Consider the following 6,000-nt stretch of genomic DNA (forward strand, 5'->3'; position numbering starts at 1 on the left):
AATTTGGTTGTAGCTAGGTCAAATCCCATGACAAGCAAACATTAACGTCACAGCAGGAGGAGGATCCCTCCCAAGGTTTTGCCCCACCTGGCATCTCCTGCTTCTGAGCACAGTGCTTTAACCACCAAGCCGCAGGTTAGGTTCTGCGCCCTGCATTGAATTTGTCTTTGCACAAAAAGCGGGGAGAGCAGTGGGGGAGCTTTGGACCCCACTGGGAGTGAGGCCCCAGGCTAGCGACCCAGTTTCTCTCTCATTCAGGACAGCATCCAACTCATACAGGTATACACCCTCTTCCTCTTGGCCCAGTATCTCTCCCACTCTCAGCTACCCAAGGATATCCGCTTCATGGAAAGGCCTGGAGAGTGTGGTAGATGCTGCCCCTTAAGTGTGGTAGATGGTAGAAGAGTGCGGTAGTTTTGGTTAGATAGTAGGAAAAACGTTCTCACTAGGAGGGTAGGAAAGCACTGGAACAGGTTACCCAGAGAGATTGTGAAGTCTCCATCCTTGGAGGTTTTTAAGACCTGGTTAGACAGCCCTGGCTGGCATGAGGTAGTTAGGGATGGTCATGCTCTGAGCAGGGGTTTTGACTAGATGTGACCTCCTGAGGTCCCTTCCAACCCTCATTTTCTATGATTCTACGCCTAACCTGCGGCTTGGTGGTTAAAGCACTGTGCTCAGAAGCAGGAGATGCCAGGTGGGGTAAAACCTTGGGAGGGATCCTCCTCCTTCTGTGATGTTAATGTTTGCTTGTCATGGGATTTGGCCTGGCTACAACATTGGGATTCACTGGGCATGTCCACATGAGTGTGGTCATTTGGTTCCCCAGGGACAGGTAGTGGCGGTGCAGTTTGCACTGCCACTTCTTGTTCCTGGGGAATGCCTGTGCCATGTACACTTTGGCACGCGGCAGGTTGCCTTGGGTGGCATAGGAGAGGCTGGGGGCAGCACAGTGCTAGCCCCAGCAACCTTACTTGGGGTCCTGGGGACCTCCCAGAGCTGCAGGCATGGTGATCATGCTGGGTGGAGCTGAGTCGGCAGCCCTAGCGCTGTTCTGAATGGCCCAGGTCCACTTTTTAGCAATGCATATTGCCCGAATGTGCGCTGCTCTGTTTTTGTTTCTGCTTTTTTTTTGACCCTGTATCCAGGGGTCAAAAAAAAAACCATGGAAAAAAAAACCCGGAGCAACGCACGCTCGGACAGCATGCCCTTGCACTGTGAGGAACTCCAGACTGTGCGGTATGTGGCGGTGCAAACACGTTTGCACCGCCACATATTGCACGACAGGGCTCGTCTGGATGTGCTCACCTGTTCTTATGCAAGAATCGGTGGGAGTGTTATGTACTGTGCACTTGCCTCGCCAGAGTGAGGAACTGCTGAATATGCTTAATAGGTGTGTGGACATATACGCTCAGAGCTGAATTGTGTAATGTGGAGCCCTGGATCCTGTGAGTTTGGCTGGCATTTGAAATGCTGAACCTACTGCCCTTTGGTGCCTTTCATTTGATGGGCGGTTGCTGCCTAGTTGCCCCATGTGCCTATGAAAATCAACCAAGGACTAAACATTGATATTGTCTTCATGGCATACTATAATCTACATGACTCCTGACAATTTTTCTTCATACTACAGGTGATGATGCCTGTGGGATATGTGAATGTACCGAATCTGCTCATGTGCATCTAGAGTTACTTTTTGTTGAATCACACAATCATGGAAAACGAGGGTTGGAGGGACCTCAGGAGGCCACATCTAGTCTAACCCTCTGCTCCAAGCAGGACCAGCCCCAAAGAGATCATCCCAGCCAAGGCTTTGTCAAGCCAGGACTTAAAAAACTCCAAGGATGGAGAGGCCACCACCTGTCTGGGTTACCTGTTCCAGTGCTTCACCACCCTCCTAGTGAGAAAGTTTTTCCTAATAGCCCATCTCAACTTCCCTTGCTGCAAGGTGAGCCCATTGCTCCTTGCTCTGTCATCTGCCACCGCTGAGGACAGTCCAGCTCCATCCTCTTTGCAATCCCCCTGCAGGGACTTGAAAGCTGCTATCAAATCCCCTCCGTCTTCTCTTTTGCAGACTAAATAAACCCAGTTCCCACAGCCTCACAAGTCATGTGCCCTGGCCCCTGAACCATTTTCATTGCCCTGCACTGGACTTGCTCCAATTTGTCCATATCCTTTCTATAGTTGGGGGGGGGGGGGAACGCAAAACTGGATACAGGACTCCAGATGTGGCCTCACCAGTGCAGAATAGAGTGAAATAATGACTTCCCTTGATCTGCTGTCAACGCTCCTACCAATGCAGCCCAAGATATTGTTAATGTTCTTGGCAACAAGGGCACACTGTTGACTCATATCCATTATATGATGGATATGTTAATGGCCATGCAGGTACAGTTTTACTTCCTGTTTCCAAGCTTTTCTGTGCCTGCAGTCCTGGCAGCACAGCTTCCCACGCTTGTGGCTGGAGTAATTTATTGTGAAGGATGTAACGGGTAGCGAGAAGGATGGGATTCCACAAGCGGGGAGTGCATTCAAGCAACCAGAAGAATCGGCTTTGCGGGTACTTCAAATCTGTTGGGATCACAATGGCTACCTATGCTGGAACAACTGGAGCTTATGATAGCATCATGCAAGTCTGGCCTACATGCATAGTGTGGGTGGAGCAGTTTTTTGAAGTGAATGACATTCCCCTGCAGAAATGTGTAGCAGCACTGTTGAATTTGCTGGGGGGACAAATAGATAGAGCAGCCAGCACCAGAACATTTGAAGAAATTGTGGGAATTGTCCAGGAGCACCTGGCTCTCAAGCCATGGATTATGCAGAAAGGGTCAGGTTGCACGAGAGGAATTAAGGTGAATCTATCTCTTCTGTGATCGAGCTAAGGACATCATATGAATATGGCAATTTAAAGGGTGGACTTCACAAGCCCCCCAGAGACAGATGTGTGTGGGCTATTCCATGAAGCCATACTAAGGGAGGAAGAAGACCTCACTTTTAAATGTGCTATTGAGAGTGGAATAGCTATGGACACTGCAGGAAAGGATGCCCTAGCATTGCATGGAGGCATGCCTATGGAAACAGGAATAAACGAGCTATTAAATATGCCACAGCAGAGCCAAAGCAGGCAGCAGCTGGTGTGTACTGTTGGGGTGCAAAAGGGTCTCGCTCCCCAACTAATGGCTGGTGTAAGGAGCCCAAGTGCAGGAGCTGTAGTTAAACAAGACCTGTCCTGATGGTGTGCTGTGCTCAGAGCAATAAGGAGGTGGTAAGATGTAGAAAAGGGAATAAAACAGGTTTGGCCTGCGATTACTGGGGAGTTAAGAAATGGCAGCTTGGGCTTGTGAGTGCTTGGGCTGGCCCTTTATCTTATTTTAACACATCAGGCCCTGAGATGGCCATGTCGCTCCTCTGATGGGCACTGGGAGCCTGCCCTATGCATCCACTCTGATCGCTTAGGGGCACACCCAGCCATCTCACTGCCAGGCCTTGATGTTAAATAAGGTGGGGATGTGGCCCTCCAAGGTCAGTGAGCTCAGGGCACTCTTCCAGCCCTACCTCTCCCCAGGCTCAAATTGGCTGGCTTGATTTGGGGTCCTGACCCAGTGCATGGTGTCCCTGTCTCCTGGGCATTGACTCAGTGGGCCCCTCCAGCCCCAATGCAGAAATTGGCCCCTTGGGCCTTAAGCCTTTATCTGGCCTTCAGCCTTCTGGTCTTGGCCCTCTTCCTTTGGCTCTGCCCCTCAGTCCAGGTCCACTACCCAAGACCGTGTCTCTGGGGCTCTAACCCCGGTCTTGCCCTCTCAGGCTCTGGGCCTGCTCGCATAGTCTTTGTGGCTCTCCCCCATTTTTGTGCAAGAACAAATTCAATGCAAAGCACAGAACTAAAGCACAAATTGTGCTGAGGCATAAAAATGAGATGTACGCTGCAACATAACTGCTGGGTTTGGCATGGAAAGGACCATAGGATCATAGAATCATAATCACAGAAGTCGGGTCAGAAGGGACCTTGTAGATCTTCAGGTCCGACCACCTGTCTGGGCAGGAGGAAAACTGGGCTCAAATGACCCCAGCCAGGTAGGCATTGAGCCGCTTCTTAAAGACCCCCAGGGTAGGAGCCAGCACCACGTCCCTTGGAAGTTGGTTTCAGATCCTAGCCGCCCTGACTGTGAAGTAGTTCCTATGGATGTCTAATCTAAACCTACTCTCCAACAACTTGTGCCCCTTGTTATCCTGGGGGGTGCTAGGGGAAACAAGGTCTCCCCCAAACCCTTTTGGTCCCCCCTAGTGAGTTTATAGATGGTCACCAGGTCCCCCCTCAGCCTACTCTTGTGAAGGCTGAGCAGGTTCAGGTCCCGTAGCCTCTCCTCGTAGGGCCTGCCCTGCTGTCCCCGGATTGTGCGGGTGGCCTCCTCTGGACCCTTTCAATGTTGTCCACATCCCTCTTGAAGTGGGGCGCCCAAAACTGGACACAGTACTCCAGCTGCGGCCTGACCAGTGTCGTGTAGAGGGGGAGGATCACCTCCTTGGCCCTACTTGAGATGCACCTGTGGATGCACGATAGGATCCAGTTAGCCCTGTCAACTGTGACCTCGCATTGTCAGCCCATGTTCATCTTGGAGTCAATAATGACTCCAAGATCCCTTTCTGCCTCCATGCTCTCAAGAAGGGAGTTTCCCATCTTATAAGTGTGCTGCTGGTTACTGCTGCCCAAGTGCAGCACCCTGCACTTGTCCGTATTGAAACACATCCTGTTTTTGTTAGTCCACCCCTGCAACCTATCCAGGTCTTGCTGCAGTCTTTCCCACCCTACTAGCGTGCCCACCTCACCCCAGATTTTGGTATCATCAGCAAATTTGAACAGGTTGCTTTTCACCCCATCGTCCAAATCGCTGATAAAGAAATTGAACAGCATGGGCCCAAGGACCGAGCCCTGGGGGACTCCGCTGCCCACTTCCCCCCCAGGTCGAATATGACCCGTCCACCACCACCCTCTGAGTATGACCCTCCAGCCAATTTGCAATCCATCTGATCATGTAGGCATCGATGCCACAGTCGCCTAGTTTTTTAATGAGGATGGGGTGGGAGGCAGTGTCAAAGGCCTTGCTGAAGTCCAGAACTACATCCCTTGCCTTAAGTGCCTCTGCAAGCTGGCCCGAAAATTCCTGGTCCAGCTCCTCCCCTTTGTTGGGGGGGTCTGTAGTAGACCCCCACCGTTAAATCCCTCTCCCCATGACCCCCTTGTATCTTGACCCAGAGCACTTCAGCTTGCCCCTCCTCCGACCCCATTTTTGTGGGGATTGTGCCCTTCATTTTAGTGGACCTCATCCCCTCCCAGTGGGTGCTTTTCTATGTGCGCTTTACTGCAGAGCTGACTAATTAGCTCCAAAGTAAGGCATCACCATCTACATGTGTGCACGTATTAGAGCACAGTAAATTAATTAACTCCACTGTAGGATAGCACTGTCTGGGACAAGTACTATCCTACAGCAGAGTGCTTACGTGTGCTGATATGTCCCACTTGCCCTGCTTGCAATGGCACTGGTGAGCGGTGCCCTGAGTCCAGGGTGTGGTGCCTCGAGTCCGGTGAGGGGTGCTTCAAGTTTAAAAAAAAGGTCAAGAACCACTATTCTAAAGTTACTTTTTATTGAATTTGCTTATGCCAATGCAGGTATAGTTTTACTTTTGTTTCCAATGTATTGCCCACCCTGGCAGCACTCTTTCCCACACTTCTGGCAGGAGTCATTAATTTATGACGGTCCTGGGACTAATAGAGCAGCGACCCTCTTCCCTTTTGACAGACCTTGGTCTTCCATGAATCAAGTGATCCTTTCTTCTGTGATGTGCTTGACTGCTTCCCTTGGGAATTGCTCTCCTCTAATTTCACAGCTCTGCAGACTATTTTGAGTCTTCATTGTGCTTGCTTTTCCCTGAGACCTGAAGAAGAATACATTGCACCCAAAAGCTTGTCTACATCTCCCAAGCATGCAGCTGGTCCGATAAAAGGTG

The sequence above is a fragment of the Alligator mississippiensis genome, chromosome 15 (genome assembly GCF_030867095.1).
Source record: "Alligator mississippiensis isolate rAllMis1 chromosome 15, rAllMis1, whole genome shotgun sequence".
NCBI lineage: Eukaryota > Metazoa > Chordata > Crocodylia > Alligatoridae > Alligator > Alligator mississippiensis.